Here is a 17,439-nt window from a genome sequence, read left to right on the forward strand (position 1 = left end):
TTCTGCCTTTTTCATCAAGTTATGGCTAAGAATAAAAAAAAAACCAATACTAGCAGCTTTTCAACAGTACTAGAAAACCCCAAATCTGCCTTAGCACCCCTACCCCTAACAGTGAAAAGGAAATTTGATCAATTAAAACTTGTAAAATCATACAATAAAGGGAAGATGAAAGGCTGGTAATTATCATGAAATCTGTTTAATTTCAGATGTCCCTCTAGCCTTATGTACCTTGCAAATAACAGTATTCTAATCATAAATCTGGTAAAAGCATTTCTTAACTAAGTGTAACTTTTAGTTTAGTTGATGTGCCCTTTTGGTATTAAAAGTGCTAGTAAAATGGTAAGATGACTTCTGGTACACTGGGCTCTTAAGATATCATAATGGGGCATCCGTTTTTAGTAGTATTTTTTTCCTTAAATGTTGTCTAGTATAGTAAACCTCTTTGATATATTAAAATAATTCTGGTGAAATCAACGCTGACATAAACAACCTTCCCTGACTGGACTCCATGGGAGCGTTTTGTGAAACTGTAATGACTAAGTTACAAAATGCTCGATCAAGTTTTTTCTTCTTTTTCTTTCTTTTTTTTTTTTTTTTATGGTATCTTATGTTAGTCTAGTCACTCAAGCAAAATCCATGGTAGTGTAAATGAAAGACTATTGTGAAAATAAATGTGGTAGTTAAAATCATCTTCCTTCATAGTAGGTATTTGGCAGCTTTTTAAAATTTTCTGGTGGTAAGGGTTGTGGTAAAACTAGCCTGTGCAGCCTCTCCATTTATAAGCACCTTATTACACAGTTACTTGATCCCATATGGGAATTTGCTTTCAATTCAAGAGATACTAATAAGGTGCCTAGCAATAAAAACCACAGATTCTGAATTTTACATTAAGCAAATTGCACTGATGCATTAGGGTGAACAAAATCGTGACCCTGTCTCCACAGATTTGCTCTAATTATCCATACTGCATACTGCTTTAAACAATCACAGAGAAAAAACTTACTCTTTAATGACTGAATGAGGAGGGCCCACAACTGAAGCTTAACAATCAAATTGTATTGCTTTATTCAGATGGTGCTTTTGCAAGGCACTGTGGTGGACTAGAAAACTCAGAAGGACTGGTGAAGACACCTGGGAATGACACAGGAAGGATATGAAAAGTCATTCTGGGACAGGATGCTTTACTGAATTGTTTTTTTTTAACAAGGGTATCAAACATCAGGAAGAAGTTCAAGTTTAAATTCATAGGAGAATGGAAGCATTTTAAGGTTGGTCACTTTACATGTCCATTCTGATACTTGGAATAATCTGGAAAACTGCAGAACTACAAACACCAAAAATTGTTGAGAGCCAATAACCAGGGTCCTACGGATGCTTTCTCTCCCGGCATTTCTCTTGGACTGGGTGAAGTTGTTGCACTGGGAGGTGTTCCTGATGAGCTGCTCTTTGGCCATATGGGTCCAAAGCCAGCCCTCCAGCCCTGGCCACCCTTCAGACTCGCTCACCTTCCCTTGAACCCAAGCAAGGCACGGCTTGTGCCTCCTCAAAAATCTGGGCAGGTATTTTTTTTTTAAACACTTTTATTCACACACTATACAATCCATCCAGGGTGTACAATCAATGGCCCTTGAAGTAATCACAGAGTTGTGCATTCATCACCACAATCAATTTGAGAATATCCTCATTGCTCCAAATAGAAAAATTCTGTATCCCTTATACCTCCCTATTATTGACCCTTAGTATTGTATAATGTCTTTGTTGCAATTGATGAAGGAATATTACAATATTACTGCTAACTATTGGCCTTAGTTGGCATCTCCCCCCATTTTCCACCCTATATTAATACCTTGTAATAGTGATGTGCATTTGTTCTAATTCATTAAGAACCTCCTATCTGCACAATTAAGCACAGTTGTCATCCGCAATAGGTTTCACTAAAACAGACCTATGTTTTATACTCTAGCTTTCCTTGGAGTGACGTACATGACCCTAAACTTCCCCTTTCAGCCATAATCACACCCATAATTCAGTGCTGTTAATGACACAGTTATCTTTCCCCACAGCAGGATGCAGCAGAAAGAAGTCAGAAATACATGGTTTCAAGCTCTGGTATGTACTTATTGTGTAAAACTGATCAAATCATTTCACCTCTCTTGCCTTATTCCCTCCTCCTAATCTTATTAGACCAGATCAACAACAACATCTTTTCCATCTATAAAATCCCAGATTTCTATATTTAGATAATATGGTAATTATCTAAACATAAATGATCATAGAACTACAGACTCTTAAGAATCAATGAAGATGATCACAATTTAGCTTTCTGCATAGTATAAAAAGACCTTGCACCCAATTCTGAACATATATGGTGTCCACTGAGTCTGTGAGAGGGTCAGACAACTTCTGCTAGAACCCATAGAGCCTAGCTGGCCAGACTTCCATGCAATCTGTTGAGCAGAGACAAGCATAACCAAACCAGAATGAAGTCTCATTAAGACAAACACGGATAAATGTTGGGCTGTGATGAGCAAAGCTTATTTCCATGTCCCAACAGATGGCTAGGAAAACAATGTGTTGTTGATCTGGTTAGAGCAAATCATATAAAAAGAACACTTCTATATAATGAGAGAGAGTGTGTGCAGTCTCTGTGTATACGTTTGTGTGTATATATTTATGTATATACATACACATAAATATATACATACATCCACATACATACATATAAACTAGCTTTATTTATTTATTTTTTAACCTCAGCACTATTTTGGATTATAGAATCCTTCGTTGTGCAGGGCTATGTAATTGTAGGAGCATCCCTGGCCTTTACCCAATAAACAGCATTAGTAGCCCCTCCACCCTCACTTTTGTAGAAAAAGTGTCTCTAGACTTTCCCACATGTCCTCTGGAATGGATACATATGCACGGGTATACACACACAGATTCATATTCACACGCATATTCATTTATGTATACATATACACATATATGGCAATGACATACTTGCATGACACTTTCAACTCAATGAGTAAATTTTATAGATTTTTAGAGTTAGAAGAGATTGAGATATCAAGTCTAACTACATCATTTTATAGATGAAAGAAACTGCATATGTTAAATAATGACTCCCCTCCCAGCCACTGCAATTCATCTTGAGCTGAAAGTTCAAGTTAATCACATCCAGTCTCTATTTTACAAAGAAGGAAATGAAGTCTCTACTTTTGTTTTTTTCGGACCCTCAAAGTGGGCCTTCTATCCATTACACTGATTGCTTGGGTCACTTACTCTGACAGATTGGATACTCACTGAATCTTCTTTTCATCCTTCAGGATGGTGAAAATGGTGCTAAATATACTTGAGCAGACACACCTTCACAGAGAATGTTCCCTTTAATCAAGTAAATGGCAACAGGTTGAGAGAACTCCAGGTCAGGTCTCATACCTGCTGTGTTCCACTTAGGTCCTGTGATCAGCCCAGAGCACAATTTTCTAGTCAACTGCTCTGGAGGGAACATCATCTTGAAAATATGGCCAAGTTCACGCCATTGTAATTAATCAGACAACTGCTCTAGTGTGATGGTGGTGAACACTTCACAGGCTTGACACTGTCTTTTTAGCCCAAAGGAACATGGTTCACATTATAAGCTCTATTTATAGAAGAGTCCCACATTTGGATGCTAATTAGCAAAATAACACCCACAATCCAATCACTCTTAAGTGTTTTCACTTTTGGGTGGAAATGCACTAAGTAAACAATGTGTTAAGTGAATTAGGATTGGTTCAGTATGGTACATATGCAATACAAAAAAATATGTAAAATACCTTATGACAAACTGGCCTCTTCATATTTTTTAAAGTTGCCTTAAAATTACTGCCTTTTAAAAATGCAGCTTTTGGAGAATATCAAGAAAGGACCATATAAAGAACTCCTTTAAAAGAACAAGGAGCAGAGGTGCTCTGTACATTAATTGCATGTAAATGTGTGTCAGGAGTTTGGAAGGGGTTGGTTGCAATTTGCAAATGTCATGCAGGGTTTTCAGCCATAACAATGTTATATCATCTCCATATGTTTGAGAGCACAGATAAGACTTATTCATACTTCTAGCTGACAGGCATTTTGCTTTTCAAAACCAAAGGTTCCCATTTTCTATTAACTTTGAGCTATTAGCTTCACCGCATTTGAGAATTCCTGAATTTTTCTTCCACTTAGCATTCATATATAAAAGCATTTATTATTTGAATCACAGTGATAATAAATCTGATTTTAAAGCACCAAGGTAAAAATATAAAAAGCCCTAAAATATCTGCCTTTGTATGGGAATGAAGTATTATTAAATTTGAGAAAGTCAATTATTATTCAAAGAGAAATCACTACTAGGTTTGGGAATGAACAATCCAAGAAGAGATGAAGGTATAAAAGAGGCACTGAGGGAAAACGGAGAGAAGGTGGATAGGTCAGGTATCCAGTTAGAACTCAACTAGCAACGCAAATCTCTGGTAGGTATCACTGTTAAAGGTCAAGGGGAACAGAGTTATGACAGTGAACTTTAAAATCACTGACAGGAAACAAGAATTCTGGTTTCCATGTGCGTTGCCTTGCCATTCACATAAGACCATTAGTTCCTTCACAGGGAGGTTTATTGATTTACATAGACACTCATTTGTCACATCCTGTAGAGTACATTAAAAGCTGCCCAAGTATTTCAAATGTACTCAGCAAATTTGCCTTCTCATCTGTGTGTAGGCTGGAGTCTTGGCTGTAAGATGTTTCCAACGTGAAAGGCTTGGATCAAGAGAGAGTCAGCAACTTGACAAGGGTGTGGCCTTAAGACCCCTCCCCTGCTCTCTTATTGAGAACTCTGCTCCCATGGTTGATGGACACTCATGAGGAATTTGCTGTGTGATGGGAGCACAGTGCATTAGATGCAGACATGGCTTGCAAAGGAGGAGCAAGACATAGTCCTCATCTTGCTCATCTGCATAAACTCCCCTGGCTCCCTGAGCTGTCTGGCCATTCCCCTTGTGTCTGACCCTGACTTAGCTGAAGGAGTTAGGCATAGAAATGGCAGCTCTGATATCTGTGTACAAAGGTGTGAATTGTGATCCCATACCTTATTGTTAATAAGATCTGGAATCTGGGTAATTCACTCACTCTTTTTATCACTCAGTTCCTCATCTGTAAAATGGGGGTAAAAATAATACCTTGCTCACAATGAGAAAATATGGAAAAGCCTGCTTGGTTCACAGTAATGCTAGATTACAATGCTTGGTTCACAGTAATACTAGATTATAATGCTATGAAGTCCAATACAGTAGCCATTTACTGTGTGTGACTATTTAAATTTAAATTAATTAAAATTAAAAGTTCATTTCCTTAGTCACACCACCCACCTCTCAAATATTCAATAGCTGCTTTGGGCCAGTGGCTACCGTATTGGACAGCACAGACAGAGAACATTTCCAACAATGCAGAAAGTTCTATTGGATAGCACTATTCTCTAGAGGTTGATTTTGCTTAATTTTTATTAATTAATACTTCATATGCATTATCATTTAATCCGAGATGTGCCCAAACTTGATAATAACCGAAAAAACATTTAATCCATTGACTTGAGAACTGTGATGACAGAACCTCAACTCATTTTCATTGCACTTTTTCTTCCAAATCACGTCTTCATTTTTATCCTCAATTTATCCTCACAATCTCCCTGAGAGGTAAATACAATAGACATCTATCATTTTCTTCTCCTGGAGAAGGAAATAGATGCACATGGAGTATCTACATTCGTATGAACAGTTTTCTATCCTTGGGAGGGTTTCAGAGTAAGAAACAAATTAGCTAAGGAAGGTGACTCGGGAGGAATGAAGGTTATTTTTTTCTGATTCAAAATTATTGAGTTTATTGGAGAAAATATGAAAACACAGGCAAAAAAGTATGAAGAAAACAAAACTGAAAACACTCAAAATTACCCAGCCCACACATCACCATCATTAGCATGGTAGCATGGTGTATCTATTTCCAGAGGTTTAGGACATATATTGAATATTACAGTTCTATTATTGGTAGTTACTTTTTCCCACTTAACATAGAAGGGGCATTTTCCTATACCATTAAAATTATGATAACGTATTTAATGATGCATACAGTTCTATTTATGGGAATATACTGTAGATTATTTATGTATTTCTCTAATTTGCTACTAAAAATAATTTCTGCAATAGCTGTGCTTAAACACAAATCTCATTTTATTTCATAAATTTTTTTCTTTGGGATAAAGCCTGGGAAGCAGAATGACTGGGGGAAAGCTCTACACGCTCTTGAAAGCTCCTGAGAGATAATACCACATTGCCTTCTAGAAAAGCTGTGTCAATTTTCCTTTCCCCAAAGGAATTTGTGTCCAGTCACTGTCCCTTCTTCAGCACTCATTGGTACCATCTAAGTATTTTGTCAGTTTTATAGGCAAAACATCCTCTTTTGTGACTTCTTTTTTTATTTCTCTGATTACACATGAGGTGAAATATCTTTCCTGTGTTTATTAGGTAATGGTATTCCTTTCCCATGATCCTTTACTCATTTACCTGCCACAATGTTTCTGTTATGAATTTACATCTCCCTATATTGATGACAGTCACAATCATTTTAGTTTTGATGTTTTCTCTTTTAATTTTCTGACAATGTTATGTTCATAACTTGTTAATAAAGTCAAATCAATGTTATTTTCCTTTCTGAGTTCCGTCATTGTTTTTACAACTAGAAAGTCATGTTCCCACCAGACAGCGATTAAATATTCACTTTCCTTTCTTGAGTTTGACAATATTTTGATAATACTTCAATTTTCTCTTTATTCCATATGGAATTTATATTAGACTGGTGCTGTAATATGAGCATCTTATTTTCTTTCCAAACAAGTGTGCAATCATCCCAGAGTATTTACAGAATTAGCCTTCCTTTCCTTTTGAGAAGTTATGCCTCTTTTATAACTATGATCTGCCTAAATATAGTAAGACCTATTGCAGGAAGAATTACTCTATTGATTTACCTGATCTAGAACCAAAGCCACATTGCTTCTATTACTGTAGAATTATATCATTTTATATCTGATAGAAAACATCTGTCTCATTAATTTTTTCTATATGACTTCCAGAACCATTTTATGTCCTTCTTCCCCACCCCATGCCTCACCCCAATCCAAATTATTTATTTTCTTTTAACTTTAAAAATTACTTTTGCAAAAAATATCAGCTTTGCAATATTGGCCTTCTCATCCAGGAACATTGTAAGTCTCTACTAAACTATTAAGTTTTATAATTTTCTTAAAATGGGTTTTGCACTTTTCAAAAAAGAACATATTTTATGTCCTTCAATTTAATTATACACCGAATTTTCCAATTATTATTAATTACAATCTTACTTAATTATTTATTTATTTGAGGGTGCATAGAGGGGATTTTTTGTTTTTCACCACACGGATAACACTTTGCTCATAAAACTTGTATAGAATGTCCATGGAATAGAACTAGAAGTGAACTTCCTAGACCAAAGCATATCAGCTTTGCACTGTTGTTTCCTAAGAAAGTTCCAATGCATGTGTCTGGCAAAAATGCCTGAACCGACATCTGCCTTCTTTTCTAAACTGTGATATAATAAATGATATTTTACATATTACATAAAATACGACATTTGTCAATTTTTGAGCGTACAGTTTAGGGGTGTCAATTACATTTACAATGTTGTGCAACCAACACCACTATCTATTTCCAAAATTTTTCATCATTCCAAACAGAAACTTTGTACCCATTAGGCATTAACTTCCCATTTGTCCCTGCTTTCAGTCCTGGTAATCACGAATCTATTTCCTGCTTCTATGAATTTGCCTATTGCAGATATTTCATATAAGTAGAATCTTACAATGCCTCTCCTTTGTCCAACTTACTTCACCTATAAAAATGTTTTTAAGTCCCATCCATGTTGCAGCATGTATCAAAACTTTACTCCTTTCTATGGCTGAGTAATATTCCATTATATGGATACACCACATTTTGTTTATATATTCATCTGTCATAGGATACTTGGGTTGTTTCCACCTTTTGGCTACTGTACATGATGCTGCTATGAGAATTAGTGAAAAAGTATCCATTTAAGTTCCTGCTTTCAATTCTTTGGGGCATATATTCTACTAGGAGTAGAATTTCTGGGTCATATGGTAATTCTATGTTTAACTTTTTGAGGAACAGACACACTGTTTTCCACAGTGACTGTACCATTTTACATTCTTATCGACAATGCAAAAGAGCTCCAATTTCTGTACATTCTTGCCAATACTAGTTATTTTCCACTTTCAAAAAATTATACCCATCCTAATAGGTATGAAGTGACATCTCATTCTGGTTTGATTTGCTTCTCCCTAATGACCAGTGAGGTTGAGCATCTTTTTATGTGTTTATTGGCATTTGCATATCTACCTTGGACAAATAGTCACAAGTCCTTTGCCTGTTTTTATAATCTTTTTGTTTCCCAATTATTTTTGGAATAATTATTCCTCATTTATAGAAAAATCTGTTCATTTTAGTACACTCATATCTGACTACTTTGTTAAACTCTTTTATTAATGCTAAGGTTTCTTCCAATTGGTTTTTAGGTTTGTATTATATAGAATGCCACTTGCAAATAACACTATTTTTCCTCCTTTCCAATAACCATAGTTTTATTCTGACTCACAGATTATGCAAAATAATGTGGGAGTATTTCTAGCAAAATGTTAACTATGCATGCAGACCACTGCTACTATGGATATCCTGACTTAAATATCTCCAGCATACTTCTATAGTGAAAATGATGCTGGCTGCTAAATTAAGCTATTCTTTATCCTATTAAGAGATTATCCTTTTAGTTCTAATTTTCTAAGTGTTTTAAACAGGAATTGTTTTGGAAGTGACTGAAGACTTTTGACCCATAATTTTCTCTAGGATGAGGTTTGATTTTCTTTGTCAGATGTGGGTATCCTCCCATCTATTCTAATTTCTGGAATCACTAATACAGCAAGAGAGTTATCCCATACTTAAAATTTTATAAAACTTTGTCCACAAGATCATCTGACTGGAGGGGAATGAATTTTGATTTAACTAGAAGAGGACAAAGTGTCTGTTAATGAGAGTGTCAACACCATTTTAGAACCAGATGGCTGTTTATCAGATGGGGTTTATGATGTAACGAGGGGATGTATTTTTGGAATTGTGCTCTCACCTCATGGAGACAAAATGGATCCCCCATCTCCACCCCGAATTTGGTCCAGACATCGAGACTCATGATTCCACACACGTACACACACACATACAAACCCACTCCCCAAGTATTTAGGGAAGGACTTTCTGAGGAGATGAGTGAAGACTACTAAGAGATCTAAAAATGATTTGAGAGAGCCAGAGGGTGCATGGTTTGAAATCCTGCCCATGTCAAAGGAGAGGAGCACCTAGGCTTTCTCATTAACTCACTGAGATAGGGGCCAGGTGGTAACAGAGTGGTGTGGCTTGAAAACTTATAGTAAACAACAAAAATGGAGTCACAGGTATACAGGCTGAGGGGTGGGGCAGGGGAGCACCGATTTGATGGTGTAGAGGTAAGGCATGGAGATTCATGGCAGATGACACTCAGGGATTAGAAAAAAATGATCCTCCTCTGCATATTCAAAATTGCATAAGGTTAAGGATTTAAAGGTGCAAAAGAATTTCATTTTGACATTTTAGTTGACTGATTTATGAGCTTGAAGAAAATGTACTGAGTTCATACAGTGTACTAAAATTTTGACTTATGCACCATAATAAAAATGTTTGTTATTTAACTTCCCAAAGAATATTTTAATCATGCAAGGGCAGTTCCACAGAGGACTCAGTCTCTCCCTAACATATGTCTCTCATTTTGGTAAACAGAATTACCTAGATTAAAATTGTAAATCCAAATGGATAGGCGTCCTAAGGCCATAGGTAACTGAATCAACTGTGAATAAAGCATGCTCAGTAATAACACTGTCTGATAACCTTCACTGAGAATTTAATATATGTCAGATATTGTACAGAACACTTTGCATGCATTATCTGTTTAACCTGCAAGGCAACTCCATGCAATATTGTTATGCTCCACAATTTACAGAGGAAGAAAGTGATGTTCAGTGAGGTTAAAATATTTACTCAAGATCAGAGAGTCAGTAAATGAGGGGCTAATTTTTGAACCCAGGTCCCTTGGACTCCAAAGCATTGCCTGCTCTTAGCCACTGGCTAACACTAATTACTTTGTCTATGAAGCTACACTCAGTCAACTGTTGTGACTTACAGTATGTAAGCTTGAGGTCATCTGAATCCAAACCCTGCCCAGTAATTTGAGGAAGTTATTTCACTTCCACAAGTTTCTGTTTTCTCATTTGTAAAGTTGTGATAATAATGCTACCTACTTCCTGGAGTTTTCAGAAGGATTTATATCATACAATATTTTTAAAGATCTCAGCATCTTGTCTATCACATATTGATTGCTTAAGCTATACTGGCTCGTTATTAATAAGGACAAAGGTATAAATCTTAATTTTTACTTATTTAGAATAATACTTAGAATCAAACTTGAAGAAACATAAATATCTGGACACTGCAAAACCTCTTCGTTCATCCTCAACTTCAAACAAGTATCACCCAATCATATTCTGAGGTTGAATATATACTTTTCCAACTTAACCTTAATCTTTGCTCAGAAGGTGAAGGTTTCTCTGGCTCTAACTTGGTATTTCAGAGGTTCATATCACTGGGACAGCAAAGCATTCAAATTTACTTTCTTGATAAGAAGTTAGAAAATCTTCCCTTAGGTTTAGATGAAAAGTATGTAAACTCTCTTCTTAAGATACCCAAGTTATCTCTTAGACACTCCCTGTTCACAGTCTCTTCTTTTCCTGCAGGAATAGCTATTTTCATTCCTCAAGCCTGAAGCCATCATTGGAAAGCGTACTTAAGGAAGAGGCAAAATGACTCTATACAATCAAGACTCTCACCACTAGAAAGCACATTTAGAAGCATCTACATGAACACCCTTTTCAATGAAATTTAACACAATCACTCTTTATAAAGCCACCTACCCAACATTTGGTCAATGTTTATAAAAACATGTTAGCCCCAAGAAGCAGCTCATTCTATACTTGGACACCTTTAATTGTTATAGATTCTTTCTTTAGTTTAGATTTTCATCCCTATAATCTTTATTCATTTACTTATTTTTATCCTTAAGAGCTATATGAAATAAAAATACTATAAGAAAGTTCTTCAAACATCTGCAGACCTAAATGATATCGTTTTATTTTCCCAAATTATTTTTTAATTAGAATATATAAACATATATATATATTAAAATATATAGGCTCTCTTGTTTGTCAATATCACTCTTGAAATGGAGATTCTAGGACCACACTTTAAATATGTGGTCCTAATGGGACAGAATATGGGGGGAATAATTACATTCTTTGGAAAGGATGCTATCCATTTTATCCAGCAACTTCTGATTATCTTAGCTTTTAGGACACTTTGACTCATACTGACTTTATCCCCAACTATTCTTCCAAGTTTTTTCTTTAATACTAAATCATTTTAAGCTTACTGATTCAATAAATTGATTTTTAAGCCAAAAATGCAATAACTGACATTTATTTCTGTTGAATTTTATCTTGTTTGTAACAGCCCACTGATCCAGGATATCAAGATATCATAGAATATTTACAATTCTGACTTTTACAATATCTCAGTTTTCTCCTTTCCAATTGCATTATCTATACATTAAAAGTTTTCCTTCTAATCTTCATGTTATTGATAAAATATGAGCAATGCAATTCTAAAGATGGCGCCCCTATGGCACAATTCTGGAAAGAGTTCTCTAAGCTAATGAGGCATTATTTGATCAGATCTGTGCACAATGGGGCAGTTGATTGTGAATCTATCCAACTGACCTATCAGCCAACACACATTTCTTCATCCTCTGAAGGATATCAATAGTCATATCAAGTCTAATAAGATGCCTTCTTGAAGTCCTGATGCACTGGCGTTACGGCAATTTCATGACCTAATAATTTCTGCTTTTAATCTATTCAAAATGCAAGTATCTTATTTCTAGGGGGCCCATGCTATGCTTTTGTTATCGTGTCCTTCTTTCTCATTTGCTCTTTTGTCAATCTCAAACTTCCTGTATTATTGTTTCCCAGAAATGTCCCTTTTTTCTTTTCCTTTATAAAAACGACAACATTTTCTGGCCCTTAAGTTTATCTCGTACACACCATTCCCTCAGACATTACCAAAGTTGTTCTGGGATAATATCCAGTACTTGGAATGTAACTTACTTTGACTGGGGTGATGACTCATCTAGAGTAGCTAACTGCTCATTGTCTACTTCTTCACCAATCTTGGGCATCAGTTCAGCCCTGGGGATAGTCATCCCATCCTTCTCAACCTGAGAAATACTTTATAGGGAATACAGAGAGAAAAAAGGGGATGACTGACTTTGCCATGTGCTGCTCCTGCTTCTGCAGAAGCCTACTGTGTTCATAATGTTACCAAACTCTCCAAATGATTAAGGATAATAATAGCAGCCAGCTTTTTCAAAATGCTCACTAGACCTTGTTAAATGATTGGTATAAAGTAGCTCATTTAATTTTCATAGTAACCCTTTGATGGAAGTATTTATTGTTATCTCCATTTTACAGATGTGAAAACTGACAATGCGAGTAGTTAAGTGACTTGCCCAGGGCACAGCTAGTAAGTTGTGGAGTCAATATTTCAAACCCAGGAGTTTCTGCTACTACCAACCATAATACGAGTCACAATAATACATTGTAACTCATTTTAAAAATGTAAAATTGTTTGACACTCTAACTTTTGTTAATTCTTGGTCCATTATTGACTCTAATTGTTAATGGTACTATTCTTTCAAATTTTTGCTTCTACTGTATTTTATTTGTTAACAGTTCACCCTTCTAGTGAAAATCCATGTCCTCTAAAATTCTGATTTTATTGGCCAACTCCCTCAGTGATGAATACTGTTTTATTTAAATACCCACCATGACCTCCCCACTGTCCTACTGTGGTATAAAGGCTATGCATAAATGTTGGCACTGTCTACTGAGCAGCTTCCACCTACATGGGTAGGGCACACTTATCCTTTGCCCTGCTAGGTGGACTCCACAAGTAGAGAAAAGGTCCAGTTTCCACCCTAAAGAGATAATGAATTTGCAGCGCTCAAAGTTAAAAGAATTATTATTCCCAGAGACCTACAACTCACATCTGCTCCACTCCCTGCTGGCTCCTATAAACTCTGGGGCTGCTGATTAGTGGGCTCTCAGCCCTGCCAAGCTGTCTAAGAGCAGGCCAGTTGTTGCTTCTCACCGGTGATTGGAAGAGTGACCATAGCAGCATCTGCCTGGATGAGTCTGTGAACAAAGGCTGGTGCAGAAAACTAGCAAATGGAAGAGCCAGTTAGGACACAGTTTGCATACGTACTTATTTTCAGAGCCTAGCTCTTGAATCTTTCTGTCCAAAGTCACTCTCACTCACGTGGGAGTGAGACAAGTGGGAGGCCTGGAGACAGCCAGCAGGACTGCACAGGACTGTGCCTGCAGCAGAATGGTCCAGAGGGAAGAAATGCATCAGATCCTGCACCTGGCATGGAATCCCTTCAGTCAAGCAGGAGAAGGGGAGTATGGCCAAACTTTTGAATAAAGACCCCATTATAAGCTTTTAGACTGGACACAACCAGGGCTTTTCAGAAGATCCACCATTTGCATTCCCTTTCTAGAGTCTTCTATGCTTTGTGAACTGTGCTCCCCTTCAAAGAGCCTCCCCATGACACTGTAGTTTCTTTTTCTGTGAACTTTGGCATCTTATTTTTTAAAGGCTAGAAACAGCAGAAATACCTAACTACTGCCCTGTTTTCTATCATTCCTATGATGCTGATGCTTTTAAATTTCCTTTCACTTCCAGATCACAAATCAGGTCCTTTGGATGGTCAGAATTAAGTGCACATTGCTCCCTGTGCTTTCAGAGAGGGCAAATTACTTCTAGGATTAATCAAGAATTTATCAGATGCTCTGCTTTCAGTGGCCTCAAACTTTCAGTAGGTACCCAGATAGCTGAAATCCTACATCACCACCTCTACTGATGATTCTTTTCAAATCCGATGAGGTTATTCATCCTCCACCTGGACTCTTTGGCTTCAGTCTTTTCTCTCATCCCTCCAGATAAAGGCTCCGTGACTGCGTGCACCTGGTCTCTGAACTCAGCCTCACAATTTTCTAATTTGCTTTCAAACTTGCTTTTTATCCCTGAAGAATATTAGCAAATACTCAGGTTTTGACAAGTTAATAATTTAAGATGCCACCACAAGTAAATTTCAGATTTGGAGCTGGGCTGTACTTAGGCATGGTAGCAACATCATTCATGGGGATGCCTCTGATTTACTGATTTTACTCTTTATGTGCCATTCCATATAGAAAATGTATATGGCAAGCATGCAAAGCTAACTTACAAATAAAATAATAGAGGCTATACAGCAAAACAAGTGACAAAACCTGCCCACCTTTCAGCCACATAGTGACTAACAGAGTTGGTCCTAAAACCAGACGGCTTACGTCCTAATATTATTTATTAGCTGTGTGACCTTGGGAAAGATGCTTAACCTCTCTGCGTCATGGTGTTTTCACAAGTAAACTGGAGAACAAGAGCAGCCAGTTTTCTGTTGTTAAAAAACTAACAAGGTTTTTGTGAGGAGTAAATAAGAAGTGAGGAGAGCTTAGAGCATAACTGTTGCATAGTTTGCTCTATATTAATGTTAGCTGCCATTTCAATTTTTATTATTATCCAATAACCAGTACTTTAACCACAAGGTTGATTCTAAGCACTATGGATGCAAACAATCATATTTTATAGGTGTAAGCTTATTGGGACTCTTAACTGGGTCCTATGGTTTGGTATTTCACCAAACCACCTCAGACAGTGCCTAGTACATCACAAGCTTTGAATAAACATTTGTTGAATGAATGCTTGAATAAATAAGGCTTCAAAGTTTAATATATCCATGTTTGAAAATACCCCAGTAGAACAGGGCTGATATTGATTGCACAGAGAAAATTCTCTTCATAATTTTCCATTCTCTCCTTCCTCTATTAGCATACTTATCCTCTTCTTCAATCTACAAATAAATTTGAAAAGTAATGGAATTCAGATTTATTTATGAAAATGAATTTGCTTTTTCATCTAGCTCAGTGGGCCCAGTTGGTAATATTTCCCAAGGAGTCTTTAAGATTCTTAGAGTAAACCTATAGTTAAAACTTGCAGCAGTTTAATACACCTTGAAAAATAAGCCTAAGAGCCTTAATTGCCTTTTTCTTGGCACACATCAATTCCTACACATGAAAAAGCAACAGTGAATAATAGCAGGAAGCCAAATTTCTTTCAAATAGCACGTCTATGTGAATACTAGCTGTCCATTATGTTCCTTGAAATCTAGGAGGCTGAATCTTATTTGTGAAAAGAAAAAAAACACTTTTTAATATAATTTTAAAAGCTTAATTCTAGTGGAAGGGGAAAAAGGCATAGAAATGTTTCCTTTTTAAATTAATACAAAATCTTCCCACATGCTTCAAAACGGTAACAATTTTATGTTAATGTACTTCCTTGTGTAGTCTTATTATATAAAATTTTAGAAAAAAATAACCAACTGTAAAATTTTGTAAAAAGAGAGGAAATTTGGGGAATTCAAACTAAGCTTCTTTTTCAGAAATTTACAATTCCTGAAATATTTCTTGTTTTCCTTTTGCCGACTTTTACAAATATTCTCATGGAATATGGGTACCTATAAAATATAATCCCATGGTTCCATATGCCACATTTTACCTGAAGTAAATTCCAGAGGTATCGCTCTAATTATATATTTTTCTTTTTACAAAACTCAGTCTTAACAGTGTTAGTATGCACATCAGTGATGCTTTTAATATAAACACCTACCATTTTATGACAGAATATGTTCACTGAATATTCAAGTTGGTTCCCCTCCCCCCCCTCCCATTAGTTTCTAGGTGAGCTACAAAAATACTCTGACTGGTCATCAAGAGAACTCAGTCTTAGAGTAAATTCCATTAATAACAGAATTAACCTTTCTGCCTCTTCTTTATTCCTCAGTTTCTACAAACTGAACAGAATAGAGAACTTTCAGAATCCTCTGGAAGTTTAAAATCATCCCTCCTAGCCCCTCCCCCCCCACCCCACCACACACATACATTCCAACTTTGTGTGGATTACGGAAACTGTGTTTTTACAGAGAGCTCGAGGTTATTTTTTTATTTTTGGCACAAGTAGGCTCCGGGAATTGAACCCGGGTCTCCGGCATGGCAGGAGAGAATTCTTCCAATGAGCCACCACTGCACCACCCTCGAGGTGATTCTGACGCACACCTAGGTTTAGGAACCCCTGAGTTCCATGATTATTGAAGTTACTTTAAGATCTGTGTGTTTCACCATTTGTAGAATTTTATCTCAATAAAAAGTGATAGGCTTGTGATTCTGATGGTCACTGAGAAGTGAATGCTTTCCAAGGCCAAGGGATAAGAGATCTCTCCAAGGAGGAAGTGCTGTATATCTCGATCCCTATGTCCTGCGACTTCACCATTCGAGCAATCCCACTGTGCTTGACACCCCAGAAAAACCATCAACTCCTATTCTGAGTGTTCCCAATGGCAAGATAAGATGCTGCCAGAGCTTAGCCAGCCATCAAATCAACCTATGGTTTAAAAAAAAAAAAAAGCCTTCCATTTCAGCAATAATGCTTCTAAGAATCTGCCTAAGGACAAAGTTAGAATGTGTACAAAAGATTTAGCTGGAAGGGGGGCTGCTGAGCTGTCCATACCATGAGCCTAAGTTGGAGGTACCAGTTGGCAGACCTGAGACTTGTGGTCAGGGGAGCCTGACATCCCTTTGCCTGAGCTTGTATTCATGGAACAGGAAACCTGAAAGGTCAGAAGTAAATTTCTGTGCAATGTGGTATCAGAAGAGAAAAGGAGAACTCATGTGCTATGTGTTGCCCCAGTCTGACCAGGTGGGATCCCTGCATGGAAAGGGCAGGAGGCCAAAATGGATGGGACTGTGTTTACAGAGGATTTGGGAATTACTGCTCTATTACCCAGAGTGCCACTTCAGAAAGGGATATCCCTGCCACTTTTTGTTGTTGCTGTCATTTGTTATATATTTTGCTTGTTTCTAATTGCACTGCATTATAAATATGATCTCCAAACCCTTCAATCCATTTGACTGTGGGATCAAATTAGTTCACATGAAAAACCCAAATGTTGCTAGTTCTTTTCCTCCTGCAAACCCTCCCATCTTTCAGAAGATGACTCAGAGCCTCAGCTCCTCCCCACAAAAGTGTTTCCCAG

At 36.8% G+C, this 17,439-nt stretch overlaps 1 protein-coding gene across 14 annotated transcripts in view; it reads right to left on the bottom strand.

Moving 5' to 3' along the window:
- NCKAP5 (NCK associated protein 5) overlaps positions 1-17,439 on the bottom strand; it is a 1,072,936-nt gene that overhangs the window by 257,219 nt on the left and 798,278 nt on the right. The window lies entirely within an intron of this gene.

Source organism: Tamandua tetradactyla, chromosome 3, assembly GCF_023851605.1.
Source record: "Tamandua tetradactyla isolate mTamTet1 chromosome 3, mTamTet1.pri, whole genome shotgun sequence".
In the NCBI taxonomy this organism is placed as follows: domain Eukaryota; kingdom Metazoa; phylum Chordata; class Mammalia; order Pilosa; family Myrmecophagidae; genus Tamandua; species Tamandua tetradactyla.